Raw genomic sequence first — 18,725 nt, forward strand, 5'->3', positions numbered from 1 at the left:
CCACAGAAAAAGGTACACAATTGACAATAATAGATAGGAAATTGCTATCATTTGAATTATCCTTTGTCAAAATAGGGGCTAGCATAACAAAGATCCACCATGGTAGCAATACACAATAATAGGCCAAAATATATGCCTTTTGAATCTGCATTATTGTCCCAATGAATTAGATAAACACTTTATGGGTGGCAAGGTCAGCATTTACCACAGGACCCTATCCTTCCAAATAACAAATAATCAAGCATAAAAATTCACAAGTTTTCCCTTAAAAAATATCAAATGAGGCAAAGTAGTCACACCTTCATTCCATAATTGATTCTCCATGAGATACTGGATAGAAATAGTAGGAAATTGCAATGCATAGGTGGGGAACCCTTTATAGTGCATCATTCACAACATTCTACATGTTTTTTCTAATCCTTTGTGTCTCTTTTGCTTGAATTAATTATTTGTTACCCTACTTTTGATATCATCATTTTTCTTTTATTTCTTGTATGTTTACTATACAATCCACCATGTAAATTGTTCCCCATGGAATAAAAAACTAATGCATATTCACTCCTATAAAACGTAATTGAGGCATTGGAATAATATTATTCATTTCATATCAACCTAAAGGGAAGGTAGACTTAAAAACCCTGGATTTGGATTTAAAAATAGATATTCATGTTCTGAGTGGAGACCTATATTTAACCGTATAGTGCCACAGGATGTTATTCTTGTACAATGAATAAATGCAAGTAGACGGAAATATTTGCTTAACAATGGATATATACATTGGGATTAAATAAGTGATGGGATGTGGCATGCTGTTGGACTACAACAGGTGATAATATACTTATTTTGACTCAGGAAATTGCATGTTATTGTTACCATATGCTCAAATGGAAATACTACTAGGGAATGTGTATGCAGTAGCAAGGTGTACCTGAGAAAAACACTCAATTTTCATGACTAGTGCACAAAACCATGCAAACAAACAATGTTGTGTGACTATGAGAATCACCACAATGTCATACTAGATACCATGCCAATTAAAGTTTCGTAAGCAACAAAACTTGTAGATATAATTTACTAATTAGGTTAATGCAGCCAAATCATATGAGATCTTTTGAGGATGCCCATATCAAGGTGATTTGTATAAGATTTGACTAAAGCATGTATGTCGTTCAAGCCTGAACATACAATAGTGAAATCTTGTTACCATGATTAGTTAGGTATGTGAGGACTAATACATCGTTGATGAAATTCTCAGTAACCTAGACTAGACATTGGGAGCCTACAAGCAGCGTAATACTTGTATGCTATTCTACATGGGATGCCAATCCTAGCTTTCAATGCTTCCATTAGTGTTCAAGAACGAATTAATCCATTTCTTAGGATATGGAATGTGAGAGCAGTCTCCTAGTGCCACAGTTGAAGAGATATTCAACTTTGTTACGTATTTTGTGGTAGGAAGGAATTTTATTAATGAGGAACTCACCACTGTTAAAATTGGCAACTAGGGCCAAATTCCACTTTGGGTAGCTTATTTGAAGAAGGTAATTGTGGCACTGAATTCTTCTTTTCAAAAGGACCAAATAGACCTAAAGCTCACCAATTTTGGAGAACGAGAAATATGTTTTTGGATTCAAGCCCACAAATGTGCAATTAAACAAGGTTGGCTTGGGTCTAATTAATCAAGTTGAACCCCTCTCCATCTCCTATAAAAGGAAGTAGCCTCCAACCTCATTTTATACATACACATCTCTTGTTTTCTCCTCTTTGAAATAGTCATAGAAGGAAGATGTCTCCTGTGAATGAGGAAGGGAAAGGTTGTTTTGGGATGTTTGATGGGCCGAGTTCCTTAGGTAGGAGGCCAAGGCTATTAGGAGAAAGTATGGGTTAATTTGATGCATGTTCTAGGCAGTGTTTATCCTCTTTTGCAGGCTGAGATCCTACAGGAAGGTAGCCACAGACTTCAGGGCAGTTCAGAATGTGTGTTGGGACTATTTTGTGTGGTATCTCTCTTCTTCAGGTAGGCCACAACACTAAGAGGCTTCATTAGGTAGACCACAGGCCTAATAGTGCTTGGACAAGGGGGAAAAAGGGTTAATAACAACCCAGGTAAGCTGCATACCTTGTCTTATGGAAGTAGAAGGGTCTTGAGGCATGTTTGAGGGCTAGAATTAGTCTAGAAGGATGATTTGAATTGCTAGAAGGAAGGTCCCAGCCCTTGAAAGAAGTTTGGAGGTGAGAAAAGGAGTTATTGCAGTGATCTAATAAGGCCTAAATAGGGTTCATTTTGCTATAGAAATTCAAGCTCAAGAGGGACCGTTTGGTTGATGCCATGACCATCGTTGACCATTAGATAGGGCACAATTTGTCTGTTGTTGACAGAGTGCTAGAATTGTAGTTTTGATTGGGCCATCTATTTTTCTAAGGGAAGTGGTATTGGATCTTTAAATTGGCATGTCATTTTGACTTTGAATTATTGTACTCTCTCTCTACTGAACATTTGACATTAATAATAAGAATAATTGATCAAGGGTTTCCCCATATTGGGGGTTTTCCCTGTCTTGAGCCATATACTTGTGTTCTCTTGTGTTCGCTTGTCTTCTACATTTATCATTTATGTTCTTTCCTCAGCTGTTGTCAATGTGATAATGATTCATGTGATTGCTAATGGAAATAAAATGGATTGATAAATGGGCTACTATGGAACATTGAAGTAACCGTCCTAAGAAAAGAACATGCTAAGCTAAAATTAACATTGTTTCAGAGCTCAAGTGAAGACAAGCCCAAGAAAGAGGCAAAGAAATCACTAAAGATAAAGGCTTCATCACATCAAAAGATAGAGACATACCTATGACCAAGCTCCTTATGGCATTAAGTCAAATTTTGGGCATGATCTCAAGCCATAGTCATTATGACTAGAACAGAAACCCAATCAAGAAGATCGAAGAATTTTAAGGGGAATATAAACCATAATATGGGAGACTGAGGGGCTAATCTAATAGCCCACACACAAAGCTGAGTTATTTGCCAAAGAAATCGCAGTCATGGGAACATCATATGAGGTCTGAAATCAATTTAGGAGGACTGAATTCTCTGAGTTTCTTCATAGGTCTGAAATTCAGAAGCATTGTGAATATATTATCTAAATTGTTGTTTGGAAAACATTTTGAAGTTGTCCTCTCACTTGAGAAAGGAAGCAACCACGTCCGAGTTTATTGAAGGCCTTTCAAGCTGAGTTGAAAGAGTGATTTCTTTCTGTGATATAGCTCTGCATCTAGGGGAGTCTTGTCAATCTCAATATAGATCAAATCTCTCCCTTGAACAGGAAGTAATCTCTTGGTATTTGTTGGCTTATTCTGAAGTAGTTTGAAGGTAATCCGAGCTCTGTTTAGGCAATTTTCCATGGAATTTTATAACCTGATCTCGAACCTCTTTCTTGAGGTCTTTCACTCATTCTCAAGGCTAGTTTTGTGACTGTTCAAAGGGTTTCTGAGGCCTGGTATAAGGGTTTTCTATGACATACCTCTTAGAATTATTTGACAAGTCATTTTGAAGCAAGCAATCAACCTCTTTAAGGCAGCATCATTGCTTTTGTTCAAGATAGATATGGAAGAGTTATATCGGCAATTTGTACAAGATACAAGCTAAAAATTCATTAACCTAGTAAATCAAGGAATATTTCTGCCTCATTCTAAGGTATCTGTTGATTATGAAAAATTCAGATACCCTAACCTCTGTATTTAGGACAGAATCAAGGCAACCCTCTCAAGGACAACTTACCATGAATAATTTGATCTGAAACTAATGGTTATGTGATCCGAGATTTAAATCATTGTTTCACTCTAGCATCTTTATTGAAGTCTATAGTTGAAGGTCAATTTGTGAGGTTATAGAACTATGTAGCAAGTTTTTACTTTAATACAATCATATATGTTCTTCAATAAATTCTTAAAGTCTTAATCTGAATAAGAGTTACATTGAATTTAATTAAGACAAGTGTGGCTTACCTATATTTGAACTCTAAGAGGGTTTAGTCACAACAAAATATGAAGAAAAACATTAACATTGAACTGAAGCAGTAAGGTTTTAATATGGGTAGTTCTTCTTCGTCTTGTTGGGAGTCATTTTCCAAATCACATGAGAATTGATCTGTGGGATACTATAGTCTCCTCTCTGAAGGAAAATTAACAAAAGATAATCAGTTCAATGAAAATTATGAGAAAAAATTTCAATAGCAAACTTAAGGCATTCATACTTGGCATGTCTGAAGGCAATTTTAGTGACAAGACATTAGGACCAGTGGACAGTGTCTATTTATATTGCAAAATATTATTAAGGTCTATGGCATAAGTGAACTAAAGATTGAAGTTGAGAAAATTTTTATGAGATTAAGGCTATTTTTTTGTTGATTAAAGCATATCCTCACAATCAGTATGAAAATACCTTGAGGGATCTTCAAAATAATTTTGGATAATCTCAGGCTTGTATAGTTGTGGCAAAGAGGTGTACAGTGAAGTGTGGATCACCAAACATGAGGTCATTGTTAGTTATATACTTGGAAGGCATCTTAAAATACACAAGTGGCACATTTTGCAACAGTAGACATCTTCAGGGATTATAGTAGCACATCGACAGACCTGAGGACTTGATGAGAAGCTGGTTAACTTTGCATCATTGTTGATTATGAGCTTATGATGCCACTAATATTCTATATGGCTGAGATCACTTCTCTTTCTCACCATACATTATATAGAAGATAACCTAAATTGGATTGAGAAATAAAGTGAAAGTTATATTGCAATATGTGATGAACATCATATCTGGGCCACAACAAGTGTTCACAATTTTTCATCTTCAACAATCAATGGCAAGTATCAGAACCTTGAGGGAAGAAGTCAATTTTTCATCAACAAGCTTAAAGTGCATTATCTATTTGCCACATTCTTCTGTAACAACACTGAATCTTTGAAGAAATATAGTACATCAACAGTTATATATATTCTAAGCATATTGATGACCTTATGAAACTATCCTATGATAACATGTTCTGAAGTTTAAAAATTTGTGGCTAAGAAGTAATTTGGCATAACTTGATTCGATATATGATATTCATTTCTTGGGTTCTCTTTGAACTATATAAAGTATGGCAGAAGATGTTTGGAACAATGCTAATAAGGGCTAGACACCCTGGCATAATCAGAATTGAAGCAGATAGTTCAAAAGGAACAGAGCAGATCATTCCAAGGAAAAATTCAGAACAAGTCTCTTGGTGTCTTCATATAGTCAGAAGTACTTGTGATATATGTAATATTGAGGTATTATTGATGTATCATGACAATGTATCATCTTAAAGATGAGGAGAAGATTGATGAAAGTTAGATAACTATTTGATGTAAGACTTCAGAGGGAGCTATAGAATCCCTAGCCAAATGTCTTGATGAATCCTTTTGCCCGATGATTATTTCAAGAAGGATGAGCATGTCAAAGAACATTAGGCAAGACATGACAGGTGATAATTCTCTAATGATGATTTGATAAATCTTTGTTACTTGAGAAGCCACATGACTATGATTGGATGATTTTGGTACATGGTCCAAAGGATTAATATCAGGTTGCAGATAGCTCGATGGTTATGTTTTGGACAAAGTTACTTTCTTGATATTCAGAGGGAGCTATGATGTTTGGATGAAACTATTGATGATTTCTTCCCAACAAATGATGATCCTCTCATTTATCAATGTAAGAGGGAGTTGACCTTTAAAATCAAGATGAGAGACATAACTTTGTGCCTAATATTAAAGGTCTAATAAGATGGGGAGGTTGTTGATATGGTTATAGATAACTTGTGTGGACATTGGTGTATGGGATGGCCCATAGTACTAAGACATTGAGACAATTTATGCTTAATACTCATATATTGGATAGTCTCTCATTAAGATTAATTATGATTTGAAATACACTATTGAGAATTCCAGAGTGGTAAATGAAAAGAGCACATCTAAGTGTTATATCTCTTGGGGACCACCTTTATTTTGTGAATAAATCAAAGACTGAATTTTGTTACTCTAGGAGAACCATTGAGGCTAAAAGTATAAAGTAGTAAGCATGGCTTATTGTGCAACCATTTGGTTGAGGAAGCTCTTCAGTGAGCCATTTGAGCACATATTGGAAACCATTTTTGTAGAGTGGGATTTTCCTTTTAGTGTATCTTATGTTCCACAACCTTTCGTAGCATATTGGTATTAGGTACCACCTTATTTTGGATATGGTACAATGGGGAGCAATCAAGCTCCAACATTGCAAGATGGATGTGCAGGTTATGAGCATCCCCTCAAAGCCTCTTGGTAAGGTCAAGTTTACCTTACTTCAAAGAGAGATTAGGAGTCATGGAAAGTATGTATTATGAGGGGCTTGGTTGAACATTGAGCTCTAATATCTCCTGGGGGGTTGGGCTACTTCTTAGAGCTGTGTATGACATTAGGGTGAGTGGTTCACCTTCCCCTATTGGTTCATTATGTACATGGTGATTGGTTCACCTTCCCCTGTGAGAATATACCCTAGTATGATGACACATGTATAGGGTGAGTGGTTCACCTTCACCTATGACTGATGAGATATTCATAGGATGAGTAGTTCACCTTCTCCTATGGCATATAGGCCCGATGAGTGGTTCACCTTCTCCTGCGGATGCCCCAACATACATCCTACCCAAGTAGTCTAGGACTCATGGGAAGTACCTCTCACCTAGATAATTAGTTGGGAAAAGTGGATAGGGACAATAACATTATAGTTGGATGCATCGTGTACTATCGTACTCCTTCTGACTAGGATGCATTTTGTTCAAAAACTTGATCTAGGAACAAGCCCGATTAGGGTTCTACCCCTAGTTATGTGGATTGACTTTTGTCAGTGGAAAGTGGCAAGGTCTTGTGACTCACTCTCGATCAATTCTTCTTCATTATCTATATCAGTGTTCAACAGAGTTGAGAAGGGATGTAGAGATAGTTCATGATGATAGGATGGCATGATGATGGATGGATTGGCAGGTGGAATTCTCACTAATTGAGATGGTGTTAAAATTGGCAACTAGGGCCAAATTTCACTTTGGGAATATTATTTGAAGAAGATAATCGTGGCATTGAATTCCTCTTTTCGAGAGGACCAAAATTGACCTAAAGATCCCCAAATTTGGATAAGGAGATATATGTTTTTGGATTCAAGTCGACATATGTGTAATTTAACAAGGTCAGTTTGGGGTTAATTAACCAAGTTGAACCCCTCTCCATCTCCTATAAATGGAAGTGACCTCCAACCTCATTTGATACATAGACATCTCTTATTTTCTCCTCTCTGAAATAGTCAAAGAAAGAAGATGTCTCCACCGAATGAGGAAGGGCAAGGTTGTTTTGGGTTGTTTGATGGGCTGAGTTCCTTAGGCAGGAGGTTGAGGCTGTTAGGAGAAAGTCTGGGTTAATTTGATGCATGTTCTTGGCAATGTTTATCCTATTTTGTAGGCGAGATCCTACAAGAAGGTAGTTATAGACTTCAGGGTAGTTCAAAATGTGTGTTGGGACTATTTTGTGTGGGATCTCTCTTCTTCAAGTAGGTTGCAACACTAGGATGCTTCATTAGGAAGGCTATAAGCCTAATAGTGCTTGGAAAATGGGGCCAAAAAGGTAAGTAACAACCCAGGCAAGATGCAAACCTTGTCTTATGGAAGAATAAGGGTCTTGAGGCATGTTTTAGGGCTAGAATTAGTCTAGACTCTAGAAGGATGATTCAAATTGGTTGAAGGATGTCTGGAGTTGAGAAAAAGAGTTATTACAGTGATCTAATAAGCCCTAACTAAGAATCAGTTTACTAAAGAATTCTAAGTTGAAGAAGGACTATTTTGTTGATTACATGACCATCATTGACCATTAGATAGGACACAATTTGTCTTTTGTTGACACAGTGCCGAAATTGCAGTTTTGATTGGGCCATCTACTTGTCTAAGGGAAGCGATACTAGATCATCAAATTTCCATGCCGTTTTGACTTTGAATTATTGTACTCTCTCTCTGTCAAACACATGACATCAATAATAAGAAGAATTTATCAATGGTTTTCCCCATCTTGGGGGATTTCCCTGGCTTGAGCCATATACTTGTGTTCTCTTATCCTCGCTTGTCTTTTGCATTTATTGTTTATGTCATTTCTTTAGTTACTGCCGATGTGATAATGATTCATGTGATTTCTAATGGAAATAAAATTGATTGATCAATGGGATAATATGGATTGTTTAAGTAATTGTCCTAAGAAAAGAACATGTCAAGCTAAAATTAACACCACCTACAGGATTGAAGTCTACCACTTCCAAGGTTGAAGTTGTAGATCAAACTAATGGGAGGATTTGACTCACTTATCTAACAGGAACCCAATGTCCCTTGACAAGTTAGTCACTCAACCTTAAGGAGTGATAGATATTTTTCATCCTTCATCGACAATGAATGCAGTTTTTCTAGCGGCATTGTTGTAGTAATATTTTAATAAGTTTTTATAGCTCCTCGATGAGAAATAGGGCATCTTTTGCATATTACCCTTTCATTTTGTTTTTAATTATCAGTGGTGGGAGAACAGTGGGAGAAGGTGAATATATACGTTGGTTAGAGGTGTGGTTTTCTACTCATACCCTTCAGGAACAATCTATGTAGACATAACGTAACCTACATACAACCTATTATAAATTTCTGCACAGGAATAATTTTCACCTCATGTATAATAGACAAACCCATCACCTGTACCACCCCATAGCCTCCTATCAAGATATGCATGAAATAATAAGGATGAAAATGGAAACAATTAAATTCCCAACAATGTAGCATCATGTAAATGTGATTATTCTTATAATGATGTTTTTAGGAGATATAACTTAAAATCAACAATGGTGGAAATACTTATCTCTAAACCGGGTATGGAAACTTAGTTAGGGACTAGATTTCTCCACACATATGTAGACTAGCCTAAATTGGAATGTTGTTTTTCTTACAACCCAATCACTGCTGAGCCAGATTCTAGTGCTTGGGGGAGATTTTTCTAAAGGATTAAATTTTAAATAGGTGATTGGTATAGGGACTCCAAGGGATTGATTCCCTCCACCCTTCAGTGAATTTACAGGCCTTGAGTTCTGCACAAGGACATGCAATGTTCTCCTTGTTCCTTCCTTCTATGCATGCAACCCAATAGTTCATTCCTGGCATTGTTTTCAATAGTAGAAACCAAACCCCTCTCCATGCTCCTCTTCTATGCTATTCTCTTCTCCTTTTCAACACCCCTACTCTTGTTGCTTAAGAGAAAAATATCATCCCCTTTCTATTGGTTTCCAACCTAGCACAAAACAAGCAAGCCAATCTAATCCTTCCTAGTTGTCCATCTTATTCTAGATTTTTGTGTGTGTTAGCCTTGTCATTGTTGACTTACTTATGTTTTCTTTCCAAGTCTTGCAAGCCAATCTCTATGATTCCACCTGCCCCTTGTTTTCCATTTTTCCCAACACAAAGTACTCCTCATCCATGGAATGCATGTCCCTAACTCAACCTATTTACAATGTTTAATTTGAGAGGGAAATGTAACCAAGAAATTACACTAACTAACTCTAAATGCCCTGGTTGTGCCTAACCACAGTAGCTGCAATAGAAGCAACATCTTCAACATTCAATTTCACCTTTTCTATACAATTTTTTGTTTCTTCTAAAAATATAATTCTTTGTCTAGTTTCTCCTCTACTTATTACCTGGTATTGAGAAACAAAAGGTGTACCCAGGATGCTAGTACCTTATGCAATGAGAGCATTTGAAGTAGTTGAGAAAATCATTAACGACCCAAGGAAAGATACTGATGTGGGTTTAGTAGGATGTTTAGGAACACTAGATGTCACTTGCAAGCCATCAATTTGAAAAATTTATTCTAAAGAAATTTTCTTTTTCCTCTTTCTAGGTCTCTGCTCCTTGTTGGACTACCTACTAACTACCACACTTGTTTTTGGAACATTTGTACTAACATTGGTACCAGTGTGAATTGTAGTAGCCCCAACCATACTTAGGAAATGAGGAACCACAGGTGTCATTAGCATATATGGTACATAAGGTGATATGTAATACCTTCAGTTATTAAGTGCATCATGAGCTCCTTCTGGAACTGCAAAACTAGAAATCTATAAGCCAGAATCTGGTCGTGGTCCTTGAGGAGGGACCACCCATGGTCGAGGGAAAGGTAAGTGAGGCATACAAGGAGTAGCACTTATGGAGTAGGTAGTGTCCAATCTGTGAAAATTGGTAGAGATACCTTACTATGGTCATTTTATGGGATTTAAAATGTTGACTCCTCTAAATGGTGGAGCCATGCATCCCCTCATTCACTGGAGTACTCCACACTTGTGGTGACAATGTGAGTGGGGGAAGTGTACTCAAAATTGCTTGAGGGGTATTCCTTCTCCAAACCCTCCCTATGTTAGAAGCCCCAGTCATTCTAGTCAGTAATAAATGGCTCCTTGACACTACCAAGTCTCTTGACCTCATTCCTAAAACAAGATTCCTTGCATCAGGGGCATCAACTAATGTAGGAGTTGTAATCTCCATGACTTCAACAATTTTGCTAGATATTGTTGATGTTGTGCTTGAGAAATGGGTGTGAATAGGTGTGTCTGAGGTACTAGAGAATCCCTTCCCATGAATATGATATGCAATAATATACCAAGCATTCTCCCACATACTCCTTCTTCCATCTGATGCAAAGGAACCATTTTGAGATGTTGACACACAATATTATCACACAAACAAACTATTCATCTTAAAGATATTGGAGAGACAAGAAATAAATAAAAATGAAATATTATGTAAGAAATGATCATCCCACATAGATAACAAACTCAGCATAGAACATGGTCACACACCTCCCCCTATATTAGAAAAAGTTGTTATCATCAATGCCTCATATGGTAATGACCCTTGACTGCCAAAACACATCATGCATTGCTAGTTAGAATGTAGATCCCAATTAAGAACAATTGTGGGTTTTGAGGTAGAATAAACACAACAAAGATAACTCACATAAGTGACTAGTACACAAGAATTTATGCATGCAATTGTACTTGTTGTGAATCTATGAAAAGTTGTTGAAACAACATTGATGTTGGTACTATTGTTGCATTCAAATATGTTAATGTTGATAGTTCCATGGTACATGATGATGTAAATTGTGGGCCAATATCAGGAAGATCTATACGAGAAGGCTTTTGTTCCTATCTAGCCTCATTTTTTGAGGAACGGCTCCCTATCCTGACTGATGCACTACATATCATGGCCATAATATGTTGCCTATGTGGGGCCTAACCCACATTCAGTAGTGAGTTTAGCCAAGTGAATCCCAGTACTACTGGCCCTTTTGGTAATAGACTGTGGAGCATGGACTGAGGTCTCACTTGAAGTAGTATGGGAGGGTGCTAGAACCAGGTTTCCGTACCCTAGGGATGCCTTGATGAGGGTTCTGGAGGTTCACGATGATAACCTCCATGTTGCACTGCTCCGCGTAGCTTTCTTTTCTTCACAACCTATACACAGCTTCGTATTACTCCAATCTGATCCTTACTGTACTATTATATTAGTGCTTAACTTATTTTATGTGGGCCCAATATTCTTATTACTTACTTAACTTCCAGATTAGCGTGAATACTCGAAAATAATATAAATGCATAAAGATAACCAGAACATATAAATATAGATCTACAAACAGACACACAATATTCTGAGTCAATCTTATCTTTATTAATACTCAAGTTCAGTTACAAACCAAACTCCACCCTGCGCACTTAGCTGTAAGGGTCCACACATTCAGCTACGGACTCTACTAGGCCTCTGTGGACTCGGCTGTAGAGCCTCTAGCTACCAATACGACCCAATACACTTTCGACTCACTTCTATCTTCTAACCATGCCTTTGCATCTATCTGTGACTTGTCAAAACCTCCCACTGACTTTACACTTAGAGCCTTGTTCTATTTATACAATGCCATGGTCCGCGAACCATGGGTAGGCCAACACACTTTACATTAAATTACATTATCTTAGGGTAGACAACCCTAGAATCTTGTGCTTTGCACCCATATTTCGCGGGGTCTTTACATTACACTTGACCAAAATTCGGGCTTCAAGCCCGAAAAACATGTTATGGAGGGATCTGCCGCCCAACATAGTAGATAAAATTACCACCTCACTTTCACCACATTTTTGTCATGAATTGTAAATTTGTTGTCTGACTCTGTAACAATATTTTCATCACTCATCTTCTCTCCACTGGGTATATTTTTAGCTTTGTTTTCAACAAAGACATAACTACCCTTCAGGAGTATTGAAATTTTATCAGGTGCTGTAGAATTAACAATATCATTTGTGAGTTTTTGACACGCTTCAGCTTCATCTTTCCTTGTTAGGCACATTGTAGAAGCCTTAATTTGTTCAGCAAAATCCAGTAACAATAATATATTTTCAATAAACGCCCTATTTGTAAGTCTACAAAGCTAAAGCAAGGACCCACTCCAACCCAGTCCAAATAATGAAGTCAAAATGAATAAGACCCGAGCAATTAAATAATCAAAATCTTTTAAAAAAAGGAAAGGAATCTGGCTTCAATCACCACAACATATTCAATAATTCCAAATGACATTGTAATGAACATAAGCTTCATTTGTAAAACTTGTTCTACATGAAGAATGCCATTCTTTTAACATAATAAAAATAAACTTCATATCATAAATGGAATTAAACCTGAATCACTTTGCTTGGATGGCTAGTTTGAAAGAGTTTCCAGCATCCAAAATTTTTATCTATCTCACCAGACTAGGTGAAATCAACTGAGGCATAAATACCCTCTCCAATGGAGACATTATTTATCAAATCTCAAATGTGAAATTATTTCTGATTTGAGACATAGACTTGGCTTATAAATCTTGAGATTGAGTATTAACCTTCTCTATTTTATCATCCCCCTCATTGGAAACATAAGTCAATTTTATAGACTAAACAAGATCACTATTTTCAATAGAAGGCCCACCAACATTTAGAAGGAGCATACAACCATGCAAACTATTATCATCTTTATTTGTTGCAGGAGATTTATTATCAAGTTCTAATGAGATCCCAACTTCTAAACTAACCTCGATTTCCTTGATCTTGTCTTTATATTTTCTAATCTATTTTGTCACTTTCTCAAGCACTTCTATAGTCACATTTTGAATCTCTTGCCCAAGTTTTTATGCTTCCAAAACAACATTCTCTATGTAGGAATATCCAATTGTGAAGCTTCCACCATAGTTTAGTTAATTTTATGACCTGCTGAGCAAAAGCAAGGGTTATATTCAGATGTACTTCCTTGATATAATTTACATATTCTTTTAGTCACATACTTTAGGATTGAAACTCCATTTTCCTGTAGACCAGAGTAAAAAATTACCAATCTTATAGGATTTGAAATTTTGCCAATATGGTTGTTATAATATAAAACTCTAGACCAATTGTCAGATTTGTTGGCTCACCTCCATAACTTAAACCTAACTTCTAAACTAGCGCTTGGGTGTACACTAACATTTTTTAGCTAAAAAATCAAGAATTGATCTCTTTAAGATACATGCTAAAATGCATTCAGTTTCAAAATCAATTATAAAACACCTACTACTATATAGAAGCTAGAAAAATAAGTAACAAAAAATAGTACACAAGAGAAAGAAAAAAAAATCAAACAGTGTTAGTTGGGAGAAACAAACCTCTGGTGCATCATCCTTGTACAAAACTCCACAGTGTGTGAGAGCACACACATTCTGGGGATTGAGCACAATAGTTTCTGTAAAGCATTCAAATGCCCTTGGAATGAGACTTTGTATTTGGAGACAAATTCATTTTTCAATGCTAGCCTCGACATTGGTAGGCTCTATTTCCAGACTAGTTTCATAGAAACCAAGTGCATCTCCAAAAGTATTTCTCGATTGCAATATACTAGTATAAAACAACACATCCTTCTCTTGAAACCTTCTAAGTAATGAGGATGAAGGGGATGAGAGACGAAGAGGAGAAAAATTAGAAATAGGCCTGATACTAGAAGTATTGGTCATTGAATCATTGAATGATGGCCCATTGACGACTCACTGATCCATCGACATTCGAAGGAAATGACCTCTACAAGAGCTCATTGTCACCTACAACATCCACTGCTCCCTTCCAACATTCACAATATAAGACTGAGTAGATAGAGTGACTTGAAGTTTTGTCTGTCCATGCCATAACCAGGCCCATTCCACTCTCCAACGTCCCCAATTTTCCATACTGCTCCATTTCACAACCCTCCTCTAGCCAAAACGAAGACAATCACATAGCAACCCCATTGAAATCCATTACCATGAACATATTGAATCCATCATATTCTATGCAAGTGAAAGCCAATCATTGATATAATAACAGTTGGGTATTTAAACATACATCATATACAGACAATTTCCTTCCAAACATCTCCCAAATTAACTTCAACATTACATAAAATCCTCCTGTAACCTCACGCAGAATTCATCAAAAAAAAACAAGTGACCCTACATGCGGATTTCCATCACATTCAAAATAGAAACCCTAGATAGAAATATAGAAAATATAGTAATCATTTGGGATGATAAGCTTTGCCTTAGGGTCGGGCAGGACAAAATTTGGATGGATACTTGTTCTGCAATGCAAAAATGACAGTCAAAATAGAATTTGAAACTCTAAAATGTTGAATCTCCCACCAAGAAAACATTTTCGTGTTCGTAGGAGGGAACCAACTTAGTATTTTGACTTTGGGAAGTAAATCTTCATTGTAGCATTGGGATCTTCATCATCTTGATCTCGGAAAACTTGAGTTCCTGGGCACGATATCTACCATTGGAAACCCCATGGTTCAAGGATCAATTATGATATGTTGATGATATTAACTGGAGTTTGATTTCATTATCATCAAAGCCAAAGGGTGAATGACTAGTGTTGCTATTCAAAAATTGGGGTGGAGGGAGCATATAGGAGCTTCAAAGTCACTTTTTAGAATGATTAATTATAAAAAAAATGAAATGAAAATTTTGATTTTTTTATTGAAATGTAATTTGAATTTTATTATATTGCTGCTGGATACTTAGCTCCTACTCCTTAGAAATCAAAATTTACTTCATGGAGGTTCTGCGTTGGCCAGATGATGTTGTGAGGACCCTTATTGAAATCTATAAGTGGATCTATCTTTCTTATTTTGTGACTTTTTGTGGTTGATGTTGCAATCATCACCATTGTGGTTTACCATTAGATGGATTTTGCTTGGTTTTTGTAATTATTATTATTTTTATTTCTCAACTTTTCTTCTACTCGTTAGTATTGTAGATGATTTGGAACAGTTGTGATGCTTAGTGCTATGTGTGAGGGTAAAAGTGAAGTTTGATTTGATGATTCGTTAATTTATTTCCTTTTTCATTCATATTACCACATTATATTTTGTTTGGTGGATTTGAGCATTTGCATGGATTTCTTAATATTTAAAACTAAGGATTGAGGATTCCATGTGTGTTTATTAGTGTTTCTATAGTAGAAATTTTACCATTAATATCTATATATATATATATATATATATATATATATATATATATATATATATATATCTATATATATATATAATGCTAACTTTACCATAAATCTAAACTCATTATCATATATTACTCAACTATGGTTCCATGGCACCATACTCAAGTAATATAACATAACCAGTTTAGAATTATTGTAAGGTTAGCATAAATAAATAAATAAAAATTATGGTCAAATATTTATTACAGCTTCTTCTTCATTACATGGGTTATTGTTGGGTGTTGGCCTTGCTGTATTTGTCCATCAATGTTTCTAAATGATGTGTAGAAGTGTGATGTCATTGTTTAAGTTTATGGTTCACAAGGATTCCATGTGCATGCACACTTGACAAATGCTTCGTATTTAATTCCCTGTGAATGTGATCAAATGATATAACCCTGAATATTCTAATCAGCTCCATAACTCTAATCATCCGCTGATCCAATAAAGAAGTTTGTAAGGAAGTATAACCTTTTAGAAAATTGATAACAACCTTTGAATCCCTTATCACTTGTAATTTTAGATTGTTGAAGTGGAACAATTAAAATGACTAACATAAACGACCAATTTGTATTATTGTAGTACTTATTAGGTAGTTGTATTTTTGTTCCTAGACTAAATTAGTCATTTATGTTGTTCATTTTTAGTTGCTTCACTTAATATTGCTCATTTTTGGTAGTATTTCACTTGGAAAAGTTGTGGTTACTAACTTTTTTAGTCACCTAGTCACTAATTTCGTCATTTTATACTAGTGTTGGATACGGAATGGCCAAGGACAGTCCCCTCATTTGTCAAGAACTCACATTTCTCAATGCTTAGAGATAGATTCATTTCAATGCATGTATTGAAGGCCTTGCATAGATTGGAGATAGCTTCATGGAAGTCACATCCATAAGAAGTGAAATCATCCATGTATATTTCCACAGATTCATGAACTAGTTCAGAAAAAATACTCAACACTGCTCTCTGGAAAGAAACAGTTCGTTGCACAAACCAAATGAAATAAGTCTATAAGAAAAGGTACCCCAAGGACATGCGAATATGGTATTATCTTGGTCTTCATTGTTGATCTGGATTTGGTTGTATTTAAGGATAAGAGTTTCTTTCTTGCAAGGCCATCTAGGATTTGGCCAATGAAGAGCAAAGGAAAATGGCCCTTCTTTGTAGCCTTGTTGAGTTCCTAGTAATAAACACACATTATCCACTTCCCATTCTTCTTAGGAACTAAAATAAGAGGTGACACCCACTCACTATTTGAAGTGGGGTATATGAACCTTGCATCCAATTTTTTTTTCAGTTCTTCTTTCACAATGTCGTTAAGATTTGGGTTCATCCTTCTCCGCGGTTGGTGCACAAGCTCGCATCCCTCCTTGATGTCAATATCAAGAGTAAAAAATGATGGATTCACATGTTTCATTTCCTTATAATCCCAAGAAAGAGAATCTAATTGTTGCCTCAACACATTGCACAATTGTTCTTCCTGTTTGGCCGAGAGAGAAGGGTTGATCTTTAAGGTTCTAGATGGGCCAAACTCTACAATATTGACATGTTCTAGACTTGAGTCAATAGGGAATAAGTCACTCGAAGGAATACTCCCATATTCTTTCATGAACTCATCAATTGGTATGGGAGTGGGAGGTTGGTTATGAAGGATATGGTTAATGAAGTAATCTTCATCAGGTTCCCCACCCCACGCAATGTAATAGTACCTATAGTGCAGATTGGGTGGGTGGTGGTGTGATACAATTCATATTCTTCCTCCTCTTCTAACCACAAGGGTAAGTCATGCTCAATACAAGGGTGGTCAGGAGGATACTATACCAACTATTTTGACAAATGTCCATTCTTAATGGTCATGTTCCCAGCCCTAAGACGAATGTAAGCATTAACAGTGGCTAACCACGGTCTTCCCAAAATGAGAGGATAATCTTTAAACTTGGTTTTGGGCTAGAGAAGAAGGAGATTAGTAGGATACTCCAAAGATTCAATGGAGACCATAACATCTTCAACAACTCCCTTAGTAGCTACCGTGGATCTATTTACAAGTTGTAATACTAAGGTGGTCTTCCTAAAAGCCGCTTGGATACTTAGCTTTAGCATGGTTTCTGCTGTCAGTCACCACTTTTTTATTCACCAATTGCTTCAAATGCCCAATAGTAGTGAATTTGATGCCAAATTCTAAGCCATAGAAGCTACTAGATCTATATGGGATTCTCTCCATTGCGTAGTGCTTCGAAAATGATTTCTGGTGGTATATTGAAGTCTAGAAAAGGGTTTCTCGATCATAAGTTAGACCCTATTGAAGAATTCCTTTGAAAAACTCAGAAAACAAGAAAAATGGCTAAGTATGAGGGAAAAATTGCAATCGAGACCTGGGAGGTTCATCGCAATCGTATATTGGAATCAGCGGGTCCAAGCAGGAAAAGAGCATTGTTAGAACTAGAAATAGGGATTTTTTGATTGTCAATATCACATATTGGCAATTGGCAGATCATGGCTCAACATTCATCAACGATCGACGGCATTTTGTGTCCTGAAATTACGTAGACAAGACCGAATGCGATATAATGTTGTACCATCGGGAGGGGAAAATTTTGGAATACAAAGGAAATGCTTCACAAAACAATGGTTGGGCTCTCCCTTTCTCTCTCCTCCAAATTTCATCGGCGATCGGTAATCGGTAGGGGTAGCACCTCTGGAACAATGAAAAACCACCAATTTGCGATGCTTGTGTTGAAGTCCCATGGAGAGCCGATTTTCAAATACAAAGGAATTCCCTGCTAAACCAAGGCCTGGCCAACCTTTTTCTCCCTCCTACAGGGGGCCATGTGGCGGCCTCTGATTGGTCCATTGAGCTGACATGGCAGCTGACGTCAGTAATGACGTGGCACGTATGGATGATGACATAGTGGGTGGACACGTGTCACACTTTTTTGGCATTTTTCGGGGTCCTATGGCACTATTTACGAGTGCCAGATGTCACCACTCATAGGGTGACAAGTGGTAGTGATGACATCAACATGTTTATAAGTGATCAATGGTTCTTAGTTTCAGGCTTATCAATGATTACGATT

At 36.6% G+C, this 18,725-nt stretch overlaps 1 pseudogene; it reads right to left on the reverse strand.

Annotated features, from left to right (window-relative positions):
- The window catches only part of LOC149175528 (putative methyltransferase PMT21), a 41,524-nt pseudogene that overhangs the window by 14,231 nt on the left and 8,568 nt on the right, over nt 1-18,725 (reverse strand).

This window comes from Pinus tabuliformis, chromosome 4_1 (genome assembly GCF_031772625.1).
Source record: "Pinus tabuliformis cultivar Carrire ecotype Pingquan chromosome 4_1, CPIR1, whole genome shotgun sequence".
NCBI classification, from domain to species: Eukaryota; Viridiplantae; Streptophyta; class Pinopsida; order Pinales; family Pinaceae; genus Pinus; species Pinus tabuliformis.